This window comes from Varroa jacobsoni, unplaced genomic scaffold (genome assembly GCF_002532875.2).
Source record: "Varroa jacobsoni isolate VJ856 unplaced genomic scaffold, vjacob_1.0 scaffold_109, whole genome shotgun sequence".
In the NCBI taxonomy this organism is placed as follows: Eukaryota; Metazoa; Arthropoda; class Arachnida; order Mesostigmata; family Varroidae; genus Varroa; species Varroa jacobsoni.
The window spans coordinates 86592-113750 of record NW_019213011.1 but is presented as its reverse complement, the minus strand read 5'-3'; the positions used below and the strand labels follow the sequence as shown (position 1 = coordinate 113750).

General features: G+C 39.9%; 1 long non-coding RNA gene across 2 annotated transcripts; it reads right to left on the bottom strand.

Moving 5' to 3' along the window:
* Nucleotides 1-18: 18 nt before the first annotated feature.
* On the bottom strand, nt 19-27155 carry LOC111265857 (uncharacterized). 2 transcript variants are annotated; one of them, XR_015313209.1, is made up of 6 exons: nt 22053-27155; nt 21393-21580; nt 20846-21024; nt 20566-20675; nt 20007-20161; nt 19-2398 (listed from the first exon to the last, which is right to left on the bottom strand). It is a non-coding gene; the product is annotated as an uncharacterized LOC111265857 (long non-coding RNA). The 2 variants fall into 2 exon arrangements; XR_002683721.2 differs by having other exon boundaries at nt 20846-21021.
* Between the last annotated feature and the right edge of the window lie 4 nt (nt 27156-27159).

Genomic DNA, 27159 nt, shown 5'->3' with positions numbered 1-27159 from the left:
TCGTTGCAATTTCATGAACGAACAATAATGGATTCCTGCGATAACACTTTGGTGATACCCAATAGTTGTTTGCCATAATGATTGAATTCAGATCTGAGCCAAGTAAAGGATCAGTAAACCAATCGTAGGATTTACACGCTAATCTGCCGAGCTGATAACGACCGTGTTCCTCACTTGGCCTATGAAAATCTCGGCTACCTTATCACAGGAGGTATGTTTCAGTGATATCACTCTGTTCTGGGAATATGTGGTGCGAGTCAACCTAGGTAGGCTTTTTGTGGCGTGTCACAATTGGTCGATGTTGTCACAGAAAGGGACTTGCTTTCGTTGATTGTTCTGTTATGGGAACATGAGTGGCATTATTGCATATAGTGGGGTCCGATCAGTACACTTTGTAATAAGCGAGGCGACACTTAAGACCAAAGCAGAACATTGCTAATAGTTCGATTATATGTTGGGCTCAACCAGATCCCATACACAGCGGTCCTTCCGAGGCTGAACTCGGGAAGAAGCTGCCCAGACGGCTACAAGAGCGCATCATTAGCATTGGTAGGAACTTTTGCCAAGACACAATTTTCTACCAGTGTCGTGAAGTACGGGGCCACGAACACCATACGTGCTGTTCCTCACGGTCGCACGGCTTTGCCTATACAATAGCTTAATTATCCCGAGCGTGACGAGGACAATGCAGAGATTAGAGTAAGCTAACTAAATTCGACAAATTAGGATGCATGTACTCATATGTCTATACGGTCATGGATCCAGGATTGGCGTGTAAAACATTATGATATAACGAAGTGTTGTTTTCATAAGTAAGAATCAGGAACACCTGATAGGTGGATGTGGCTATGTTACACGGATGTCAGTCAGTACCTTGGGGCTAGACTCTGAGAAAGAGCGAGACAGGGAGAAACAGAAATCGGATTATAGCTGGCAGCCCTCCGATCGTGATGAGCCCCTATATCTAGCTAGCGTTCCTTAGCACCTAAAAGAAAATCTGCATAATAACTCACTATACTAAAAGTCTGTTTCATATGTCACTCTATTCTATTTAAGAACATAAACTTAGATAGACTGCATCGGCAGTAAGTTATGCTCTAATCGTATATGAAGATACTGTTAGAACTGAATCACTTGAAATTTCCCTCGAAACTTTCTACTCCTCGAACGTTCTACATTTCTTTTTTCATTATTCATTAGTGCTTTGCTTTTACAAATTGCAATGAGCAGCAGCTAAACACTAAAGGATATTTACAAAATAACGAATACAACGTTTGATGAATGTGGAAAATAAATATGGGTGAAATTTGGCAATATATAGAATTAGGCTCATGGGGAACATTTTTTGGGAGGTATAGCCAGTATTTTTTTCTGCAATAACATTAAGCTTCAAACGAAACTCTACCGCTTTTACTCTAACAAACCTAGGCGCCTATGTATGAACAACCACCTGGGAAAAAACAATTCGACAATATTATAGCATAAATGTTACGCATAAAATCATCAATCAATCTGCTAAGTTAAACCAACTTACTTATCGGAACCCCCAAGAAGAAGAACGTACGTTGTGGAACGCAGACTTTTTGCTTGATCACATAAATATGTAATCGTTTATTTTCGTTTTGGTTGATCATTTTCTTTTTAGTTCAAGCAGTTATATTTTCTTCAACTGATTTAAAATACGTTTTTAGTTTACAAAAAAAAAATACCTTGCTTTCTGTAGTCGTACACTGTGGATCAGTCAATAAATAATATCAATAATTATTATAGAGATATCGACATTTAATGTCCAACATACGTATTACTGAAATAATGTAAGTGAGAATAAGCGTTATGTAGATAAGCGTCAATTCTCCAGCGAGTTACCAAAAGCGAGAAATCGCGGAAAAAGGCTTACTGATGATCACCTTTCCACCGATACACCAAACAAATAGACTATACGTATTATAATCCTTCCAAAAGAATAGGGTAAATATGGTCTACATGTTTACGCGAACATCTTTTCCATTACAGCGAAACAAAATGCATTATGCACAACCGACTTCTTTGTCGTCCTAGAGGGAAAAAGGTACGATCCTTGGCGCCGTTAGTTTAACTGTACTTCAGGACCCGTTTCAGCGCACCACGGCACGCTTTTCCGCCTAAAGGGAGACGTTATTTGGATGTTTCCATTGCTATTCAACGGCGTCAAAGTCCTACCAGACCTATTTTTCCGAAGCCTTGCACTTTCCTTATCTACTTCATTGTACCTGAATATCAACGTGTGTTCTACCTTTTGCCTTCCCCGTAGGTCGTCTTTTCAACTTGTATGTAGATACTTCTGGAAACATCCATGCTAGTCATTGGCGGCATCATACGGTCATAAAGCATGACAAATATTTTCTGTAAACGGCGTTCGCTGAAAAGTAATGACATATTACCCTTTAGTGCTCCATGTGGTCGAAAACGTTCACACGACAAATGCTTAGGTTAGCTATTTACATACGTAAGCGTGTTGCAATTACTGTCAACAGTGCGCTTCCGCGAATAGGAACGTATGTAGAAATTATCTGTTCCTAAAAATTAGGACAAATTGATTCGATGCTGGTTAATCCACATTAAATCATAGACATTTGAACCGTAAACAAACAAATGCGAATTAATCTGGCCAACCATTTCTTAACCAGTTTACTTAAAAGTAGTTCTGGAAAAAATTTCATTAGAATCTTAGTAGCGTAAACAAATTTAGATATACTTAAAACTCGCCTACATTCCGTATACTCAAAAGCTGCGTGTGCTATAAATAAACGCGTGTTTGACTTGTCTGGAGCTATGAAGCTGTCCGGTGGCAAACGACCGCGGCCGCATGCAAAGGCTTTAGGCCAATGTCTGATCGGCCCAGATAAACTTAGCCCCACGTTTCTCACTGGTATAAACCAAGCCGAGCTCAGTTGACCTGAATGGGATCAAGGTCACCTCGTGGGAGATCGTCCATCTCTGTTCCCGATTTGCTTGACGGAGGAATCTAGAATATCTTTTTAAATTATAATTCCGACATTGGGTATTATGGTAATAAGTCGACTGCTAGATCTGCTGTTAGGTGTCAGCCCGGTCTCGTTTGCTTCCTTCATAAAGTTGGCTGTAATCTTTGAGCTGTTTTCAATGGCGTCAGACATGTGATAGGTACGCAAACTATAAATCCATTTTACTTTTAGTATTATCAATTACTTCAATCTTAGATTTAAAAAAAATCAACTTCGACAGGTAGAAATGTATAAGGTTGTCACTGTTGCGTCCCTGTCCTTTATAACTGTTCCTGTGAAACAGCCTTGTGCTTGTTTCGAGGATGGCCTTTCGTTTGCTTTAAACCAAGGAAAACGTATGCAGGAACTTTTAATTTAAAGTTATCCGGCTTATCGCCATCTTTCTTTGAGACTTTATGGAAGATGATGTCCGACTGACATAATTTACTACCTTTTTTTTTGGGTTTTACGTATTCCTGCTCGTATCGGAGAAGCTCAGTTATGCTCATTAGTAGTTCAAAAATGATCTGCATCATGATGGTGCTCGATGTGTGGTCGACCTTCAAAACGAACATATAAATAAACAAAATGTCCGCCCCCAATATGCCATCGCGAAGGACCTATTTCCTTCAGAATAGCCATTAGGCCAACGCGTTTAACTGGCGTATCTATGAAGGAGAAGGTGGGACTCAAGGAATCATTGTGGGTTTTTTCCTTTCTTTGGGAAAAGTAACCTGTACTTATGAGGTTGCACTTTGTTCTCGTTACCAGCAGCCACCTTTTCAGCATCTATCTCGTGCTTCCATAGTGCCTTCAAAGAAAGTTTCCTCTTCAAAGCTGAGTGAGGCGGAATTGTGGAAGTTATTATCTTTATTCGGAAAAATGAAACCGTCAGCCTATCAATGAATTAGATGTTTGCGTATTTCGCTCTTTTCATAAGATATAATACTTATGACAAGATATGATAGAAGATGTTATAGTTAAAAATATGTTGTGCGTAATATTCAATACAAATCTGTATACGATCTAACATGAAGCCACGAAGTCGCTTCGTAATACTAATGGTAATATTAAACATTGTTTACAGTAATTAATATAAGTTATCTATTTCAGTTTAGCAATACGTGAAAATTATGCTGTGTAAAGTTGGTATCCAACTACCGTGCCATTATTAATGTCCCACTGAAAGCAAAATAGGTCCCGTACTTCCTGTACAGACTCCCAATGATCAAAGTTCGTTCTCTTATGGCGGAGATTTTGTAATGCACGTAGGAGAGACTTAGTGAACATGAGATAATTGCGTCCCATACAAAGGATTGTAGATAGTCACACCACCCGGCCCCTTTGCGCCCCCTAATGACAAAACACTCGATTCAAGCGTTGAACTATTCTGCACAGTGCCTTCCAAATAATTACAAGCTTTCGGTTTTGCGTGTCCTACTACCTTACTAAAAGTATGTAAGCCGTCACTCTTCATCACGGCGACACCAGCGGCAATTTGAAAGGGTCTCATAATGGCGATTAGCTTGAGCTTGTGAAGAATCGAGTCGAGACCTGATGTCCCTTATTCGAACTTCACATCCGTAAACAGCAAAAGTATGTTGTTCTGCGTTTCCCTGAAAAACATTGTAATCTATCCGTGACCTTAGTGTGTTCACAGCTTCATATCTGACCCTTTTCAGACCTGGACAAATTTCTTCATAGATCAAAGATGGAGAGAGTTGGCTGAAGGCTCGCAGACTTCCGCCTCTGTTGGCTGGACTTACCGCCTTTCAGGTAATGTCTGTGAAGTCGCTCTTGAAAACTTCGTCAAGGGTGTGCTTTATTGCCTCGGCATAAAATTACAATACAAGATCAACCGGAGTCGGAGAAGTGCGGACCGTGAAATTTGTTTAAGTTTATATAAGGCAAACTGTATCTCCAAATGCACAAAGTCGCTTACGATTTCACTCAGTCGTTGATAAAAGGACGTTACGATGATAATGCGCAGCGTTTGAGATATCTTTTGCCTATCAGAAAAGGTTCCAAAAAAAGCACACATGTTTTGTATCCGTAAATCCGTCTGATCTTTGGAAGTATGTTTGTTGTAGCACCGTCTACTACTTTCTCATGCTGGGTGCTGCCATTGACTACCGTGATCTCATATCTAATCGCGCTGAAATATTGCATTGCACTTCTACGAGTCCAGAAAATGTGACTGGTGTCTAGCGCTCGGTGAACACGAAAGGTATTCATTTGAGATGGACCTTAACGACCAGCTAAACATTGCATTTTACCTACAGAGGATGACTAGAAAGATCACACTCACGATTTTTGGGGGTTTGCGCAAATGCGCCGCTAAGAATCTCTTGAAACGTCATACTTCGCTTTTTTTTTTTATTTGACACAATATCGACTGCCCTACCTATCGGCCCGATGGATCAAGCATTGTTGACGGCAGGGTGAAGAAGCCTAATAAATGACATATGGCTTTTCCTCGCACTAAAACGTCGCCTAGGCTGAGGCGTAAGCTCCTCTTCCGCCCTTTCCTAATCACTTACCACGGCCCAAGTGCAACCGGTGATTTTATTTGTTTTTAATGGATTTATTACACCCTAGCTCCTTTAGTGTCATTATTGGAAGTCGCTGACTCACCACTGGCCCATTCTACTTTTCGAAGATTGTCTCTGCTTTAGCTGGGTCTAAAAGCTTACCAAAGTCAAGCTGTGATCTTCGCCGCCACCTCAACTTTTTGTAGGGATGTACGACTAATTCTAGCCATTGTAAAGAAGTCTCTACTCAGTCAATCTTACTAAACAGTTTCAGCCTAGAATTTCTTTGAATCATTGTCACATAATAATAATACAACCAAAGCTTTATTAAAAAACTTCCTAGAGCAGTAATTATCTAAAGATAAGCATTCTGCTTAAGTATGCATTTTTCTTAGCCACGAATCAGATCTCTGCACGTTAATTTTTTTGTTATCCAACCCGACTTATAAATGTGGTAATATGTACCTTACTATATCAAAAAATACAATAGGCCAGAAATTTTCCTTTTTTAATGTACGTCACATAAAAGAAAAACCTATAGATTACCAAAAGTATAATGATAAATGTCTCTATAAATATGTATAACAAAAAGTACCGTCATCAAATAATGGCATCGTAAATTGTTTTAATATCACATTCCCAAATAAAATACATCAACGCAAAGATATCAATTATGGTATATCGTACGTGATATAACATACTGATCTACTCTCTATATATATATATATATATACCAGAAAACGATCTTGACGAAAATTAAGCACAATGTATAAACTGTGGTACTTTTTATTGAGAAACAATAAGTTGTTATAAAAAAAGAGAAAAATTAAACAATGATCTCAAATATTTAAATAGAGAGCTACCTCAGTTTGAAGCCACCCACAATCACTCCATCTACGTTCCTTAAGTGATTATTTCCATACATTTTACGATGTCGTTTGCCTGACATAGCGCATGATTGATTGGAAACCCAATTGACGGGTCGATAAGAGGTGAAGCGTTGAAAAGGCCGCTTCATAAAGAAGTCACACAAAATTCTTCTACAGTAAACAACGAATTTGAAAGAAAATAAATGTTTCGCGAGCAGGTACACAATCAAAACTGACTGCAGAGGTGCTCTGATCCTATGATGTGCCTCATTATTATATATATTCATTTAAATACGGTCTACTGTATGAACCCTTTAAAATTAAACTTTACTCCATTAGAATATGTGAAAAGCCTAAGGTTACTAATAAGTATCTAAGCAAAAAGAACCTTGTCTTTGAAGCAGTTTAAAATTCTGTTGAGCTACAGTGAAGCGGAAGAGAAGGGAGATGTCTTTTATAACGTTATATATATTTATTTACAAATGTATTGTCGTATATTATACTAAGCCCCCAATCGATTTTTTTTTACAAAATACTTTTATTAATTACGTATAATATAATAACATTCTTGACGCCTCTAGTCGTACATCATTGCTAAGGCTACAAATGGGAAGAGAGTGTTCATCCATCAAAAATCGACCCATATACTTGCTGAGAGTACATAAAATCGATAAGCTTTGGTTAAATACAAGAAACGAATTAGATTTATCTGTCATACGACTGGAGATACAAATGAGGTCCTTTACAAGATGGCCGAATTTTAGCTCTCACTAGAAAAAAGCTATGTTGCGACAGAAACAGTGCAGTCCGATATAACTTACTTCGATGAAGCGATGTCGTTGCGTTTAATATCGCGAAAGGCAAAATCAACAATGACAGCTTTTCTGACTCGTTAGACAGGGAGGAAATAGCCAAATAGTTATGCCCACCAACGTACTGCTAGTCTAGCGATATACTACATTTACTTACTTTTTCTAAAGTATACAAAAAAAAACCATGAACATATTTACCGCAAGGACAGCTATGAAAAAGACACAATTTTCACCAAGCGACAGCCTTAACCATTTTTCTTTACTGTATCTTACCACGACGTGTGTGGCGTTTGCCCGCAAGCGTTTTCGAGAAGGCAGTACAATCAAATGAGAGAAATTAGATTTAACAAAGCTGGTGTATCGCCCGCCTTTCGTTTCCCATGTCTCGTTCACTCTAGGGGAAGTCTCTAGCCTTTGATTAGCAAGCGGCCAAAGGAAGATTGTAAGTCGCCGCAATGGGCTGGAAGGTAGTTACTAAGAGTTGCCTCTCACTTCCATAGAGACCACTTAGAGGGTGGTAGTGACCAGCGGTAGACAACAACAGTCGTCACAACAGGATATCGTTTCTTGACCAGGACAGGAAGTAACAGTGCTTTCTGTTTCGACTGGCTGCGGGCGCAACGAAACAAGAATTGTCTATTGTACGTTGCCACTTCCGATTACGACTGCGTCCACGCTGCGTTTGCGGTCACTCGACTATGAATTTCGTAAGGAGAGCCGGCATGTTCCTTTGCTCGAAGCGCACATTTGTTGGAAAAGCAGACAACGAGCAATTCTGTTTTGGCCATGGACAACTAAGGACAGTCCTCAATAAATTCGTTTGACGATAAGCTTGTACAATCAACATGTTCCGTATGACACGCTCACATGTAAATGACAACACAAATCGATTTGAAACGAAGAGTGGTATTTAGTTAGCACCAATTAAAGCGTAAGCAGATTAGCATGAACTTCTAAAGATCGAATAATTCAATTGTACTAAACGTGTATCTTAAAATTTTTCAGCTTACATCCCTGAATATCATCCCATCTGAACCACTCCTGTCTCAACATATAGCGCTAGTTTATTAAAAAAACTAACAAAACAAACTAACTAACTAACGAGCGTAAAATAAAAAAAACTTCCACTTCTACGATATATATATATATATATATATATATATATATATATATAGTACGAGTGTATTTTTTTTACTATATTTCAATCCACTTTTATGCTGTCCTCGTGTTCGCAAGTACTCACTAAACACGTCTTGTGTACACATAAATCGTAATCTGTCTGCTTGAGCGATGCCACGACAAGAATGATCGATAAGTCTCGTTTTTCTTTATAGTCAGGACCACGCTTTATCCAGTAATCGTTCATCCTGTTCCCGTTTTTGCTTAAAAGTGTGTCCAAAAAGTGTTTTCGAAACGGTACGAGCAAATAGTAACTCACTAATCATTGCTTTTATCATTCTTCCTAAGTGTCCCCTCCACCGACATCGTCTCTTATTAGCTAAATCCCTCGAAGATTTGTCAGGTATTCATTCATTTTCTGCTACGCGTCCGTCATTCCGGGAACTGTGCATCTATCAATGCAGTGAACGACATTGTCATTACAATATAGCCCATCGCTCAGAAACAAACGGGCCTACACTGTTTAGAGTAACGGGTTTATGGAGACGGCATCCTAATTAGGCTGCTAGAAGCTGTTTTTCTACCGTGATTCACTGCCGAACACTACCTTGATTCAATGACATTGTAATTTCCCCTTCTAACAATGGTATGTATATAGATATCGTGATATAGAAAGAAATACCTCAGTAGTTGGACCTTCGAATGATATTTAAGCAATTTTCTTAGTCAAATAACACACTCGTTAAGAAAAATTCTCGTAATTAAAGCATAATAATTACTGGGTTCTCCTGGGTTAGATCCTGACCATGTCACAGGTAACGTTTATTACAGTGTTCATGCTCAAAAAGGCTAAACACCTGTCGTCAACTATGTAATGTCCTTTCGGTTTTATCTCATAGCCTTTAAAGCACTGGCGGCCTCTGTATATGTATAGTAAAATACTGCTATTGGCTCCGGCGGCTGTTCGAACATGCCTTCTTTAAGCTAGTAAAGTATTCGATTATCATTCCGAAGCCAACTAAACTCTGCCAAGGAGTCCGGTCGTCTTCTGAGGGTGAGATCGCATTCTTGCGCCCTTATCGAGGGTAAACGTAGTTAAAGTGCGAACAAACGATACACAATCAGCGTTTATAGCAGGCTTTTCCACACCTGATAAAACCTAGAAACAGACGATTGTTTCATTGGGTGTTTCCTAAATCGCATTGGTTCAGTACACTAGCGGAAAACTTAGCACGACATGGCGTGTGATAGGAGAAACGAAAAAATTGGCCATTTTGCAATCGCCTTTTACCAACGGTGCCCCAGCCTTATCTGCCCAAGAACGCCGTTGTTCCGACCGGCCTCGTCCGCGTATTACACAGAAGCGGGACAGGGTTGCCCGAATGGATTCTGTGGACCAAGGGCGAAGGTTCGATAGGAAAGCTCGACTTCCGGAACACCATGAACATCGCTGTAGCCTTATCGTTTTCGTCACCTGCGATTGCAGCGAGAAGTACTAGCTATTCGATAGTTCACTGGCAAAGAGGAATCGTATTAGTTTCCGTGTCCTGCCGTTCAGGCAGCTGCAGAACAAGGAACTGGAATGACAATATCTATCATAGGTTTTACGTTGTCAAAGCCAGGAATTGGTTACTGATTGGCATGGCTGAATACATGCCGTATAATTTTAACAATTGTTGAATAGCTGCATATCAATAGAGCACGTCCGCAAAACTCTTCAAGGTATAGTTTATGGGAAAGTTCGAACCCAGCTGAAGGCCCACACTAACGTACAAAGTATTAGGTTAGGCTAGGCTAGATAGATTACTGATGCTCAATCCGAGTTTATTACACTGAGATATCCATAAACGATTAAAATGTTTACGGGCTTTTCATGCTGACTAGCAAAAAAGAACGTTGATACTCTATTTCTATACGCCATTTAGATTCTGTTTTAATCTGTGTTCTCCTATACATTGTTCGATTTCCATGTAAGTTTTTCTAGCGCCACGATACCAAAATCAAACCTAGCAGACGAAACGTTCTCCCTTAATTTTATCAAGTTCACATTTCAACAAACTGTTGCCAGCCTAATATTGTCATAGAATCTTCCCCGAAGGGTATTCTTTTTGCTTTATTTGATTTATTTAAATATTGGCTTGCCGCCATGGTATGGCCTTCTAAAATGTACGAATAGTCTTCTGGAGAAGCAATGAGGCTGAATGGATGCTATTATGGTAAACATTTGTAAATAGCGCTGGACATTGACATTGTGATTTCAATTCTTATGGCAATCTACTATGACATGATTTGTCTAATATCAATCAATTTTAAAAGGTACATAGCTTCGTTAGAATCAGTAATCAACTAGTATTTGTTTAGGCACGTGTGCAATTTTTAGCATTGAGCTCGCAGATTGTACTGTAGGTGTTATTGAATTATTTCGAAAATGTTAATAGAGCCCATCTTAAAGTCAAGGGGTTGCAACTAGCTTATTTCGGAGATTAGTATTTGACCGCTTTTGAAGGGAAATCCAGTGCTAGCGTCTTAGCCGATAATCGACTAACTTTCCGAAAATGGTTACAAACAACCGGACAAAGTTCACTTATCTCTGATTCGATAATAATAATAATAAAGCTTTCTTCGGAAACAAGTAACCAATACATTTGTTGCATTCGCGCATTTTGTCAAAATAGGAAACCTCTGAGATAGTTCAAGGAAACTCCCCGTGCAAGGTTATTCATAACGTTTTAACAAAAAAAACCTGTACAAAATTTCCGAGATACAAAATGGTCGCTGATGTATACCGCCAGAATCCGAGACGGACGAAGGAACGGTCAAGAATAGACTGAAATGCCATTCGTGTCAAACATTCGATAGACGTTACCATACACGGACTTCAAACGGTCGAACTCCACTTGCGGCAGCAATGCATTATGGCCACGCAGGGTATATAACTTAAATGGTCACAACTACTCTGCGAGCATTCTGCGACGTCTATCAAAATAATGAATAGAAGTTCCGAATCCTAAGCGACCTAAACTATCGGCTAAATTCAGAGCAGTCTGACGTTGTTCCCGCTAAATGTTTACGATGAAACCGTCAACCAGTATTGTATAACGTAGGAACTACTGTTCATCGACTGAGACAATCACATTAGTGAGTAAGCCATAAGACATAATAGAATGAAACCTGCCATAAATTAATAGAATGTTTTAATTTTACTATGTGATTGTAATGAATTTAAAAGAAGATGACTAATGTACATATACCGTATAAATAAAAGTTGTCCAATGCGTTACGCACCAATGAAATCCTCCTATGAGGATGACATCCCAGTGTAAATTAGTTTTAATACGTATGTGTATATGTGACATGTTAGTTTTACCATGCTTTCAGCTTAGCCTTTTTCTATTAATTAGCTGCTTTTCAGTTGTTTGTTCCCGATGGCCCAACTGCTTTGTTCAAATCATCTCCACTGCGCTCACTGGAAGCGAGTTTTTTTTTTATTTATAAGCAACCATTCGGCCAACAATAAGGGCCTCTTCTTGCGTTAGCGCAAATCTAGGCAGAGCGACTAAGACACAAGTGTCCTGATCAGGGTCGCCCTGTCGAGTGTAACCTTGCCATCGTACTTGCGGCAGCGAATATCTATGGTTGAGTCCTTCTTCAGATGTCGTGATCGATATGCGGCATCGATCATGCCACAGAACGACTCAGCGATTTTCTGGTTACTAAATATTGATTCGATTAGCAGTGAACGCTAACGGGGCGTCGTTCAACCGATTGTAACGTAAAGCTGAAATAGCTCTCAACCACTCCTTGTTATGGTGAAGTCTTTTAGAGCACATCGTTACTCGTGTCTGCGCCATTTGAATAACAAAAACCACCGAGCCTATGAGAGAATGAATGGTGAGGGGAAAGCGTCAGAGAGACAAAATCACCGGCACCAAATAATCTTGCATAAAAACCTAAGGAGTACTTTGAAAACCATAACTGAAAATGATCGCATCGGAGCATATAGGGTACGGCGTCTACAATCAGGGAAGGTTTGGCAGGCTGTTTGCCGCAATGGGCATGTATACATTCGTAGCACTAGAAAAAAAAAGCCAGTTTTTTTCCATAATAAAACAGCAAATCCATGATGACGAAATACATTGCGCCGTTTCAGCAAAGATTCATAGACCAAACTTTCCGCGCTCAACGAAATCTCAACGAGACCAAAACATCAGCAGTCTACATTACTATCAGTTTTCATATGATTTCTGAAAGATTCGAGAGAGATTTCCACTAGACAAGCCGGATGACCCTCAAGAGGATTGAAATTTGAAAAATTTCAAAATCGATCGAAAAAAGCCATTTTTCAATCCATATTTTTTGAGTTTTGAAATTTACGGCTGTTTTGGAAAGAAAAATATCAGTGGCCCATTGAGTCGTGCAGATGAACTCTTTTGGGACTCTGTAACATTTGGGACTTTCTAATTACGCTGAATGATGAAAGCCGTCAGAAATGATATTTCTAGCGCATGCAATACATCTCAATAGAAAAAATGTATTCTTGTTTAGGTACAATTATAGAAACAAGGCATAAGAAAAATTCCGGATTTAAATGCTGCACCCTATATGCTTGCCAGAGGTACTTTCATACTGCCGTAAACTCTCGGTAAAAATTCGATTTGTTTTAGTTTTCTCATCGTTTCCGCTTCTTTGATATTCGATCATGTCTGCTTATTATTATGATTACTATTACACAACTTCTGTCGACGCGTTTTCCTAACATAAGGGGCAGCAAACATGTTCGTTGACTGTCAGCTTTATCAGAGGGGACTTCTACTAAGGAGAAGTGGAAAATTGGGAGTCCGGCTTGTATACACAGAATAGGACTTGAAGGGCAGGTCGCAGGCACGCCCTTAATTCAACTGAGCGACGCTACGCATAAGCTCATAGCGGGCGTCCTAATGTAGCATTGCACACAGCACACGGCAGTAAATAGGACCCGAACGATGTTCTGCCTTTCTACTCCTGCCGGCGTCGTGTTGTGGCGCTAAGCTGTCGGAGATCAAGCGACTCAACGCCTTCGCCCTTCGCTGCTCTTTCCCTGCGTCGAGTTGTTTCAGTTCCCGATTTGAGCTAAAAGACAGAGGCGCGTATCCGCCCCGTTGTCAGATCCAATTTGCCTTCAGCGATTGACGTATTGGATCGGCCAGGCAACTGGCGAGAGGGCGCGTGCAGGAGAATGTATGTGGACCAATAAGGGCATACCTTCTATAATCGGCTTTTGCTACTGCATCATTTGTATGGGACCCTGTATTGCTTTGATTATTCGTACGATTGGTGTAGATTTTGCTTATGCTTCCAACTCTACTAGTCATATAACACTCTCTACAAGCATATTGCTATAGCTTTACGTGTATCATGTGTCCGATCTTATGCTGGATTGGATTTGATGGTACATTTAAGTCGTTGGATTTCCTACAAAGGTTTGTTCTAAACGATTTTTTTGAAAAAGAAAACATCTACGGTGCTGTCTCAAAAGGTATAAGGCATTTGCAACTCTATAAATTATGAATAGTTGCTATAATCACGACCAATAAAACTGAATGAGGTTAGTAAAAGCCATCAGCCTTAGTATTTTGACAAGGTGGATACTAGTGCAATGAGTTACATGCTCGTCAGGGATCGAAATTCAGTCAATTCCTAGTTATACGGATGTCAAAGCGATAAAAAAGCATGACACAGAAGTCACGCTCACCCTACCTACAGAATTGTAGGCAAATAAGGGGTTACTAATACGGGATCAGTACAACATCAAAACAGATTGGAAATTACTCCTTTGACAGCGGTATATATAACGGCGTATAACCACGCCTTCCACATAAAGAGTGGCTAAGGATAGACTAAGAGTCAGATCAGATCGCGGTATATATTTTACTCTTCCGAGCAAAAATGGGGATCCCAACTATGCTAGCTGGTGAATTTTCCCACATACTACTTGTATCTTAAAAGCTAGGCCTTGTGTGAAATTTGCATTTATTTCTCTGACATGATACGTTTTCCTGTTTCGTCTTAAGGTAAAGCGTAGGTAATAATTGCTTTTCGAATGATATGGATATTTGGCGTTATTATTGTATGTACTTGTATGCACAGATCACTTTTATATGGCACGCGTTTGTGCAGAATCATGACCGTTGTATGCTCGACATTATAATACAAGAGCATAAAACGTGCTTCTCCTGGGCTTTCTCGAGCCTCGTGGATGGAAATTAGCGTAGCAAACGCACTACGGTCTATGAGGTTCTACGATCGATAAATCCAAACGAAGGCTTTAAATGGCAAAATAAGCTATATGCCCTATGAATAAATATCGTTTTGATAAAGGGCTTATGAAATTTGCGTACGACAATGTATTTAACACCGCTCTGAGCCACGTAATTCTCTGAAACTAACAAGGTGTATTGATCAGCGGATATACTCTGGCCGTATAAACAAATTGCTTGATGATATGACATGCTAAAGTGACGAAGTCAGCAATCAAGCTGATTAGTTTAGCTTACAGCTTACATTTGTGACGTTGTGTGTGAAATCATCTAATATAAAAGCAAGTATCGTGAAATAAGTTTCTTAAAAAATAGACCGTTTTAGCCGGAAGTCTTGTTAATGAAAGCGTTCTTCTTGACGTACCCTCTGCCTGGAGCGCCTCGCAACCTCCTTCATTAATAAGGCGGCCGCCAGATATCCTTGAATCGGAACTTATTTGATTTGGCTCAAGTGACGGTGGGTCCTCAACTTGGCAATATAGACAGTTTTTGCCAATCTCTTACACAGTCTAACTAATCCGGGTACGAAATATTTACACGTAAAAATTATTTACACATAAGCTTACCGGGGAATAACGTGACTTTCAAGTCTTGGTCGGGTGGGTCCCATCAGCGCTATATTCGTCTTAATGATAGAAAATACACGATAAAATCAACTCACATTAATCCGCCTCATTTCTTAATACTTCGATAACTTTTTACTCAAATAAATTGTCTTTTGCGGTTGAATCATTGCTTTTAGTATGTGCAGTAATAATGTAAAGACGAAAGTTAGTGGGAGCTCCAATGGGGTCTATGCTCCAGCTTCACTAAGAAATCGTTTTCAAACTGTTAGCTTACGTACATTTCTTTGGTCGAAATTTAACCGGGCTAACGATACAGATCGATGAGCGAAGACGTCAATCACAGTCGAAGTAGTTCGTAGGCAAGCTAACAGCGAATGCGGCGACCGTGAGCTTCAACATAGATCCCACGATGGAAACAGCTGAACAAGGCAAGCTTTCAGCACGAGTGAAGACTGTACCCGAGAAGATGCAGATGAAATGAAAAAAGGTCGGCAACTTCTTTTACAGATTTGCCTAAAAGTTAGCGTACGCCATAGAGATGACTTCTCGCGACTAGGTAGCTGACCACTTACCGAATTTAGGTCGTTTTATTGGAAACTCTATTGCCCTACCTTCGGCGTTCGATCAGTCGCAAGTCGGAGCGATTGTGGGGGCTTCAAGGAGACGGAAGAAGCGTTTTGCCTGCGGGCAATGGCGATATTTGCAAAAAGTGTTTACTGCAAGCTTTTGTAAACGCTGGTCGTTTCGGTCCTGACTCGCGTTTCTGTTTTAAATCTATCAATGTTTTAGGTGATGCGATATTCAACGAATGGCCCTAGGCATTCTTTTGCTGCTTCGTTGCAAATTAATTCCAGTGAAATGGACTTATCCAAAGAAGGCAGGTCAATAATGATGGCGTATCAATATATTCTTCGTTCAAGTGCGCGTTTTAGATAGCTGTTTAATACCGATCACTGATGCCAGAACGCCAACATGAAGACTTAAGTGAAAGCTGCTTCGTTGAAGTCCTTATTTGTCCTCGAACGCATTCAATGACGAGCAAATTTTCCTGTTATACGTTGTGTGCTGGATATGAAAACATATCTACTCGGTAAATTTCGTAGAAAGTGTTATTCACTTCCGTACATTTTTAAAAATACGACGTTACACAATGATGCTATACAATGAAAAGTGACTCATCATTCACTTACGGTAAGTTTCCGTAAGTTACGGTAAAGTGAGAATCTATAATGGAGAGTATCAGAGATGGAAGGTATACGAACAAAGGATTGCGTACACAAATTCATGGCATGCATTTCATGAAATATAAGCAAGAACGTTTCTAAGGTTGTTGCCATTATTAAATGTTGCATGATGGTAACTAGATCTAGAAACGTCTAAACACGAACTTTTACCTGTATTTTTATTAATTCATGTGGATTGTGAACCTGATGGTCAACTGACCAAAGGTCAGTATAACATTCCAATAATAGGATTGGAACCACACTTGATTCCACCTTGAGGTGGATCTTCTCGATCGCTATGAAAAAGTGCAGTGATAAATATGGACGCGTTTTGTTAACCTGACCCCTCATGATTCATTATTAACACACATAAATGTGTTACAAATGTAGCACTCGCTTCTTGATTTACACGTGTTTGCCGGCCTTTCTCGGAGCACAGTCCAGGCTCCCAATGTGCAGGCATATCGGCGTGTTAAGCTTAGAAAGGTCTGTCGTATAAGAAAACCCCTAACGTGGGTTGAGGACACAACACCATAATATTACACTGTAATCACTATACGTCCGCGACTACTTGATACGTTATTACTACTAAGTCAAAACGGTTTTGTAGGTAGGGGAGTGGGTAATCGGACACTGTTATGCCTATAGGATGTGTTTCCTAGACAATATTTTTTTAGACAAATCGCTCAAGTGAGGGAGGAATTTGACGCTGAAGTTGCCTATCAGGTAGCGGTTGAGTAAAATGTGCTCTATATGCCATAGCTGCCAAGCAACGAAGTGGGCGTATCGCGAAGTGTTTTTGCAAGGGTATTTCTGTTTCTTTCAGGCCTAACCTATAATACATGCGAGTAACTAGCTGGGCGCTTATGCTTCTTGAGAAGCTTGTGTTGTTGTTGAGAAGGACGCTGAGCCAGCTAAAAATCCTAGGTTAGCGCCATGCATCCACATATTTGTAAGGCCGGTTGTTCCAATCGGTTAATAGTTTTGCTGCTTGCGGAACATGCAAGAATGAACAAAATAAGGTCAAAAGGGTATGCGGTCTTCCCGGCCTTCTGAGGTTGCTTAAATAACGTCTCCGCCGATAAATTCAGGCAAATTAGTAGGATTGTATGGCTTAGTATAATACTCCTTGAACTTCTCGTGACAGCAGAGGTCTTGACGAAATAAATTCTTCAAAGCAATAATGGGGAAAGTCAGCCAGTGAAAAATGGTCTGTTGTTGAAACGGTTCGGCAACGGAACATTGAGAAATCTATGAAAAAATCTATTTTCCATATAGTCAGGCTTAGACTGTGATCGCTCGGTAAGTTATCGATGGCTTGAACAAAAAACTTTTTCAGCTCAATGAAATGGCATACCTCTCTCCGGAGAAATACACGCTGAACCCGTATCTCACTTAAAACATGACGCTCCCAGTGGTTGAAATTTTTGTTCGAAAGTAAATACAGCGAAAGCTTGTCATCTCTACCGGATAGTAAAAGCTGCCAAGTGAATTCTAGATAGTCGCCCATGTTCAGTTGGCTTTGTAGGCGGTTGATGTCCTCTGTTGAATGAAATAATTTGCGCCGACTAAAACAGATTCTGTCTAAATCTGAGGGACTTTCTGAAGTTCGAAATTAGTGGGGCAGCATTTTTGGGCTTGAAGGTCTCACACAGACAGTAACTATTTGCCAGAGTATTACTGTCCACACGTGGGACAAATGCGCACATTGATTCGACAACAGATGGGTATCTAAGGCGAGCAACTTCAGTCATGTCTGCAACACTAAACTGGACGTAATGACCCAAAATTTCAATATGTGCCGAATAAGTAGTGTTAGAATTTAGTAATTTAACGGCGTATTTCAACAGATCACTGAGGCTCGGCATTACAATTCCGCCAAATTTCAGCGACTCGCCCAATATGAGGCTTAAATGTGCTATGTCACAGGGCGACTTGCCTACAGATGAAATGCTTCTGTGGACACGGGACAGTCTTATTCGACGAGATAGGAAACGACGTCTGGTGAAGGCTTGTTTTCGTTAAGTCTATAAATAAAAGAGCACAATTGTTTAGCAGTGTTGAAAACGCTAACGAGCAATAGTCCTTTTAGCCGCACAGAGTGTCCGTAGCAAAGCGTACATCCTCAATATTGCCTTCGGCACAAAGTTGCAGCAGAAGTTCTCGTCCTCGCCCGTAAACATCGAAGCATTCGCTTTAAAGAAGGTGGAAAGTAACCGATTATTTTCGCTTGCTTCCATAACGGAATGTACCAGGCTGGTATAAGCAGCTCTTCATAAGTGTATGGTGATTTCTTTGCAAACGAATAATAATTAATGCTACTGCTGCTGCTGCCATTTTGATCGATGTTCTGTCAAGCGGACCGAATAACCATAATGAAGCCTACGAAACGTGTATGAAACACGTTGCACGTTATCACGGGACCAAACACAGGTACGATCCAAGTTGATTATAGGTTTAAACTTCTGTTAAGCTGTAAACAGTATGGCGGTCAATATCTAGCAACCATTTCAGAATGATTCCTTTTGAGTACGCCATGTATTTGTCTATAATGCGAATCTAACCAAAGTATAGAAAGGGAACACCCGAGAGCCGTCTTTTCGTTTGCCCTTCATGAAATAGCGCAACATCAAAATCTAAACCCGAACCGGACTCGATAGCCCACAAACAGTTAATACTCGTAACAAAAATGGGAGGCCTTGGATCGACACTTCTTTCTCGTCTACCCTTCAACAAGACCAACCATAATAGCAGACCACACAAATCTTTTTGAACTAAGGACGAAGTTTTCACATTCATGGATACGTACGTGTATTTGGGAGTTAAAGTCTAAAGTCTTGCCACTACCAAGAAGATCACCTGCCAGCAAACATGGCCTACCGCGATTCCAATAGTTGCGGATATCTCGGCCGCAATTTGACTGGTAACGCGTTTGAGCCACACTGGCCTCTACTGTTGTTTGTTTTAGATCAATTGCCAGTTCAAAGAAGCTTGCAATCTCTAATAACAGTGAGCAAATTACTAACCTATGCGATATAAATAATGTTAGGCCATTGAAAAAGGACGATTCCCCGATGATGACGATGACGAAAGATTGAGTGCGATTGTTGTTTGATATATTACAACGGGTCCAGCAGCGGCCCAACGAGCAACGGTCAAATGATTCGACTCAATTAAGGACACCTTTATTGCCGGTAGGTAATTTAAAGTAATTTGGCTTCTCTCTTGTTGAGTTCTATTTACTATTGTCGCGCTCTAACATTGGCTGTTTTCATTTATGGAAGAAAAAACCAAACCTGCCTATTGCATATTTTTTTGTACCTAACTTATGTTTGGGCGCACATCCATCATGGTAGGAAACTCCACTTTGAATTGGAATAGCAGCGTCACGTGAAAAATGCGCAAATTTTTTAGAACTTCATGAGAATTAGCGCTCATTCGCGCCCCGTGGAGTAAATTATCAAACGTGCAAAATAAAAAGTAAATTGAAACTATTACATTTCTTACCAGCTGTTCAATGTAAAAAGGATAGAAAGATGGGCATACCAATATGAGAGACTACGTCGTTAATATGGGTAATCGAAATACCTCATTTTCTTGTAAGCTATATGCGTCAGCAGGGCATTGGAGATGGAAACGCTCGAGCAATCTAGTTCCATATATACATCACTCATCCTATGGCTGCTGATTTTGCAGATAGTTCCATAATGTGATCCACACATTTGACGGTCTTGATTAGAGTACTGAAATCCAGATGCAAAAATCACAAATGAGTTAATACCTAATTCGAGCTTGAACAGAGAAACAAGAGTTTCACCGAGCGCATACAACGCTTTATTTATAGTCTGACGGCGTGAGCATTCAGTAGACAAATGGGAGCTTTCACTTAATGTTTCATTGGTTTTAACTTATTTTAATCGTTACATTCAAAAGCTAAAAATCATTCTCAATATACTATAGGTGTTAATGGGATGCTGATACCTATTTTTTATGATTACCTATTAAATATGACAAAAACTACTTGTTTCGAGAAATCTGTAAATACCTATAGTTTTTGCTATACTGCGACTTGATTTCGGACGCCACTATTGATCTACGTATCTCAGTTTATTTGAAATATATAGACGTGAAAATTATAGAGTCTCACCGCAGGTATAGCACCTCTACCTTGAAGACATTGCGGACCGAACTGTGTTGCGTCCCTCTTTCCGGACCACGACTTCACCGGTAAAGGCTTCTCCAACCATAAGGCATTCACTGCATGTCGCAAACAAAAACAAGTAGCATCTATTAAATGCCAGACTATTTCGAAAAAACTTTGAATGTGCATATGTGTATTATCGATGTTAATGTACTTTGTTAGTCATGGAAAAGTTGACTCCTAGTTCTTTTCGTTCCCAGGATTATGGGATGAGGGGAATACTTACCCGGAAGTTTAGCGTAGAATGTTCCAAACGAATTAAATGAACTTTGCCACAGTAAACAATTCCTTCAACGGCAACGAGCACTTCGTTTGGGGTCGACACTCTGAGAGGAACCTCTGTGGATTGCTTCTGCCAGTGCCAGCACTGAATTCGTAAAACGACCAAGATCGTCTGAAATCCTGCTAGATGCAAACGAAAATGAGAAAGTACATTAAATACCCATAGGTACTGCTAGAAAAGCAAACTCGGATCGCTGACTAGTTACGATTTTTACACTAGGCATTACCATGCATTTAATTAACGTTTTAATTAGGCTGATACGATCATGTTTGATTGAAATGAATTATCGGGTTCGAATAAAAGCCCCCGTATATAACCGACGGCCCTTCACAATTTTGCTGTTTGTTTGAAAAGGAACTATTGTCCTAGAATAAATTCGCCGGCGGCAATTGTATATGTTTGGTCGATAATAATCTGTTATCATCCTGATTCTAGTCATGTTGAATGAGCGTATTCTGCTTAAAAAGACAGCCAAAGATTATTTTCGTACCAGTCAATCATTTGCCTAGTCCGTCGTGCGGCGTCGCGCATCCAAATCCATACTTTTCAGCTTCTATCTGAAACATCTCGTTTAAGCAATTTCGTGCCACTCTCTACGTAGACATCGGGCATGCAGGTCATCGGGAAATGCCCAGATACAGTAAGAGCTCGGCTTGTAGAAAATTTTGGTTCTAAACGCTGCGCGACGGGTAAAAACAAAACGATTTTCTTTACGTGGTATCTCCTAGTTAATATTAATAATCGTTATCATCGATGAAAATTAGGAATCGATGCTACATATTTTATCTTTCCCTGTCCTGATGAAGGCCTCAATCTACAGCAGCTTTGCGAGGTGATTGTAAGTCATTACTATATGTCAGTATTATATATCAGTAAAATAGGATGTTGCTATTAGCTGAGGGCTATAGAGCTTACAGGGCCGCTCCGTAATAACAAACTATACAAAATGTTGACTCATTCAAAGATTTGTGTAACCTTGTTTATCTGTTGCAAATATTCGCCTTTATAAAATCTACAGTACGTCATCCATAGAAAATCCATTGCATATTTTTCAAATTGTAATCCGCTCGTGTCAGTCGGCAGTAACGTATCTGCCGATGCTAGATTTCTGAACATTCTTTGTATCTACTGAGCAAGCTTTGTAACGTACCTGCCTATCTTTGCCACACCTGGCAGGATCTGTTTCCGGCCATCGAATGCAGACTGCGATGCAAAACATCGTTTGTCAGATCTCATTGACTTCTCAGCAAAATCTCTCTTGTTTCTCAATCTATTCAAAATTGCATTCCCTAGAAACGGTTTTTAGGAGAATTCCTGTTAATTCATTAAGGATATATATATACAGATATCCTTAATTAATGATATATATAATTAAGGAAAAACAGTAGCATGATCTCTCAGGACTTTGATTTTAATAGCTTGGTCCGCATTCATTATTGGTGCAATAGTAAGAGCCACGGACGTATATAGGAGATGTCAGATTTTGTAAACTAGCAATCAAAGAGAACGGGTTTCGATACTGTCCGTTTTATCAACGGGAGCGCTTATCTGTTGCTCAATAATAGCACGCGCTTTCCTTGGAATATTGACTTCAGACTGACTAGCCAATCGCATGCTCATAGCGTTATTTAGGTCTCTAGTCGAAAGTAATGAATACTTATAGCTAAGTATAGAAATCCACGCTGTTGTTATATTTAAACCTGCACCTGCCTACGATGTATGTTTGGCTAAGCGACGTATGTAAGGTCGACGCACGGACTTCGTAAAGGTTGAATGCTTTTTCACAACTAAAAGGCTACAAAAGATATCAAAGAAACTAGAGAAGCATCAATCTCTAGACCTATACAATATTTGTACGAGCGAGCAGTCAGTCTACGAGCAATTTACAAATGGAAATAACGATTTATAATCATTTGCAAGAGAAGCGCTCCGAACGAACGAGCGAAAGCAGCCTCTGCAGTTTGCCTTCAATATGCTGATACTGATCTTGCATTTCTCCCCATAAAATGGTCGTTGAAGTCATTCCATTGACTACAGTTTAGTTCTGCATGATAGGATCGTTACTATCGTTCATGAAAAAACAACAGGACATGCCACACGTGATTCCTAAAAAATATCCATCCAGGGCTGGGATCATCCTGAAAAGTTATTTGTTAAAACAAAAAAGTCAGACAAATAGAGATAGGTTTTGTTGAAAAAAAAGTATACCAAGCAAATGATACGCTCCAAATGCGCAGTTAATCGATGTTACGGAGCTTTCACGGGTCTCTATATTTACCGTAATGTGGATTTCGGTCTCTTCTAGATTCAGCGGCTTGTCAAGAGGGAAAGCCGATTTCCTAAATTTTGCTCAGATGATAAATGGAACACCCGTATTAGGTAAAGTGCATCACGAAACCGGACAGACAGGTAGACGATGTATTGTGATGATTTTCGTCATAGGAAGTATCAATGTTTCACCGAGATGTTAACGAGCACCTAACTACTGATAACAGGTCATCCGATACAGCTGAAGCAGCGACTCAGGTTAGTCAGCGACCTGTAGCATAAAAACTCTACAATAGCAAAACAGGTTTATCTCTAAGTGGGTTTCACTAGTTCTAACTATATCAGATAATGTAACCCAGTTTTCAAAACGCAACAAAAGCATGTAGAACGATTATTCCATATAATTGCGTAGATTTTCCGAAATTTTAGTTTACTTTTCTTCGCGTCTATCGAAATGCGTTAGCGATCGAATAGACTTAACGAGAAATCAGTAGTTAGCGGAATGGCTTAGACGGCCGTCTTCGATTGGGGCTCGCTACAACCTCTTGGCCTCTCTAAACTTCAGCGGTACACGCACCCGAAGGTGCTCCGTTTTTATATGCTTGCCCCCATGCCCAAAGAGGCTACCTTGCTCTTTACAGCTGTTCGTTTCACCCTTGGACGGGTGTTGACGACTATTCGAAGGCTACCAAACCGTTGAGCGAAACAGAACACATTATGTTGACTGACACCATATCATGGTGGCACTACGAATGTCCTGGTTGTTTTGATAGGGGTTTTGATACAGCAGTAGCTTAGCACGTCAACACGAAGCCTTCTCCTTTCATTCTCTTCAGTAATGCTGTTGCTATTCGTTCACCTTCGGAGTAGACTTCAGCTCTTTCTCAGGCGCACAGTAATGAGGTTGGCAAGATGATTAAATCACTGCCTGCTTTTGCTGTCCAGTAAAACTAAGCGAACTTGCAGTTTTATCAGACCAGGTAGTTAACGAATTTGCTGCTTCGGAACGATTCAGCTCAGCCTCAAACGCCTTCTTTGTCGCTCAGTTTGTGCTAATTGAAGAAGACTGGTGAGAGCTTTCTTGTTTCAGCTTGTTTGACAGGATTGTTAAGTAAGCTTCCTGACAAGAGCTGTCCCCACGACGACCTTTACTTTTTCCGGGGAGGCGCCTCTGAGATGGGTAAATATAGGGCGGATGAAGCTGAATGGCTAACGCTTCGTTTGGTTGACCCAAATGATATATCCCGAGTGAGGGTGTATTGGTGCCTTTGCCGGCCTACTCCACCAGGTGCTATCAGCGGGCGGGCTAGCACTGATATCAACAAACCTGCAGCAAGCTGAAAGCAACAGTGCTTTCCACGTACACCACGCGGCCTGATGCTTCGCTGTCTTTGATGGAAGACATTGGCCTGAAGGGAAGACGACATTGAGTACTTAACTCGTGTAAACGAACTTAGTACATCTCGCTAGCTAATGCGAACAAAAAACCATATAGATCAATTAATAGAATAATAGCTCTTTCACAGTTTCATTGAAATTTGTGTGGTTCTTTTGATGGTGATGAGCAGCGATTGAGCCATCAGTCAACGTGGCGCAGCAGGGATGTGATCGCCTGCAAGTGTAGCAGTGTGTATATATATTTATACGCTGCCAAAACTAGAAATTCTTCGTTACTAATTATATTGTTATATTAGAAAATTCTATTTGCTCGCATTGGTTTGGTATGTATTTCATAAGATAGGCTTACTTGTTGGTAATATTCAATAGAAGGTGACGTATTAGCAACGAACTAACTAAAGCTGGAAAATGTTCTTTCGCACGTGCCGGCTTCTATAGAATTTAAAGATTACTTCATGGTTCAAGCTGGCAAACACGTCTATGAGATATCCAAGGCTGATGGAAAAGTGCGACGAGATATATATGATACTTGGTATGATACAGATATATGGTGCTTACTCAAATACCTTATACTTGAATAAAAAAAGCTAGTTTCGTGATAACATTTTAAAGATAATACCGTGAGCTATCCCCAACGGCACAATAACACTTCAAAAAAAGAGTTTATTTTAGTTATCATTACAAGGTCTCCGCAAATGTCTCTGTACAAATGAAGGGTACAAACGAAGATATCAATTAACGTAAACTTAATTTCATTAAGGTAGATGATTCTGTTATTTGACTATCAGAATAGGCGTTCGTTTAGGCTGTTGGCGACGCCTTTCGCAGGTCATGTATCTAGCTCGTATAACGCCTCGGTGACGGGCGCTGCAGCATTTTCGTTATCTAATTTAGTTACTATTTACTACGGTAGTGGAACATTTACTGCCCGCTTCGTCGAATTCCGAATGACGACTAGTCGCATCTGTTCATAGTATAACATTGTAACGGCCTAAAATAGGACAAAAAAGTCACGCTGGTAACGTTACACATGCTACACCATACGAAATAAATATGATCGCGCGCGATCGTAAAGAATTATTGTTGCAACGTGATATATACTTAATAAGTTAAAAAAAAACGCTATCTGTAAATCCGTAAACATCAGCCCGAAGATCGCGATTCGATCAATTAATAAAAATATTCCGACTCACCTTTATTTGTTTGTATTCACTATGTCGCTGCGGTCGTGTGGGAGTAGCGTGATTTGTGTATGGTATCCACCGATTCGAATGTAGCAGACGAAATAGCTTAGACACTTCGAAACGCCATCTAGAATCTGTTAGAGATACATATCCTAGTCTTTAATGTTTGGTCAAAGTTTGCATCTAGGGCGCATTAATCGTATTTGTTTGTCGTATTAATCGTATTGTCTCGCTCTAATAAATTGACCTATCTAAGTCTTCAGAGCTACCGCAATCAGCTGAGATTCTTAATTACGAAGCAAACACGATAGACAAGTACACGAAGGCGCTAAATTTCTACAAGTCAATTTCTTGTCCTACAACTAGTAACAAGATGTCGAAATTCGTATCGGAACTTTTAGAGTGAATCACTATATTGATCTAGCATAAAGCGGCGTAATCTCCTATAAAAAAAAAAATAATCTAATTTAAAGGTTTACTTCCTTGTGGTCTGGATTTGTCCAAACGCTGCTTGATCTCTACTGTTTAGTTCCGACTGAACAGAATAATCTGTTTACAATATAACAGAAAATAGTCACTGCCGTATATCTGCTGATTACCCGCTAGGAAGCACTAAAACGAGTAGTGACTAAGTGTACAAAGTTACATGTTCATATATAAAAACAACTAAGATAGTGGAAAGGTAAACCATTTGGTAAGTGATCAACTAGTGGCACAGCTATATTGGTAAGTGATGCTTAGACAATTGAGTGCGTCGAACATCACCCTATAGCACAGTTTATTTCTATATATTTTCCTATAGTTTGTGTCGAGGCATTTTATCGTCTTCCACTTAATCACACGTCGTAAGTAACGAATCTCGATTACAATATTCGAAGTAGCCGCACGGTCTTTCAACCCGCAGTGTAAACATCTAACCAATGTATGTATAGATGTTTCTAATATATATATATATATATATTGTACGCGAAAAGCATCCAAGGTTTTTGACTTGACTTAACAAGGTAATACTGAGGCTGAAAACGACTCACCTTCATTTCAAAATACGTAGAGAAAATCAGTAAAAAAAAAAACACACATTTTTCAAATGTTCTACCATATAGTTGAACTAGATATAGGGTTTCCTTCGATGATGGGAGAATTTCATTGAGGAAGATTTAATAGCGCAGCTAGAATACCTGTAACGGGCGTTGCGTTTCAAGAAACCATCTCTACAGAACTGCAAAGCGTTTAAGTACAAAACTCAAATGTCTTAGATCAATTTCGGAAAAGAAATAGGACAATGATGGCCAGTGTCCTATCGGTTTGTAGAAATAAATGGGAACAAGTATGCGGATAGTATACGTGTATAATGCTCTATGTCGCAGGTCAAATAAGTCTATTTATCATGAGAATGATTATTATTAC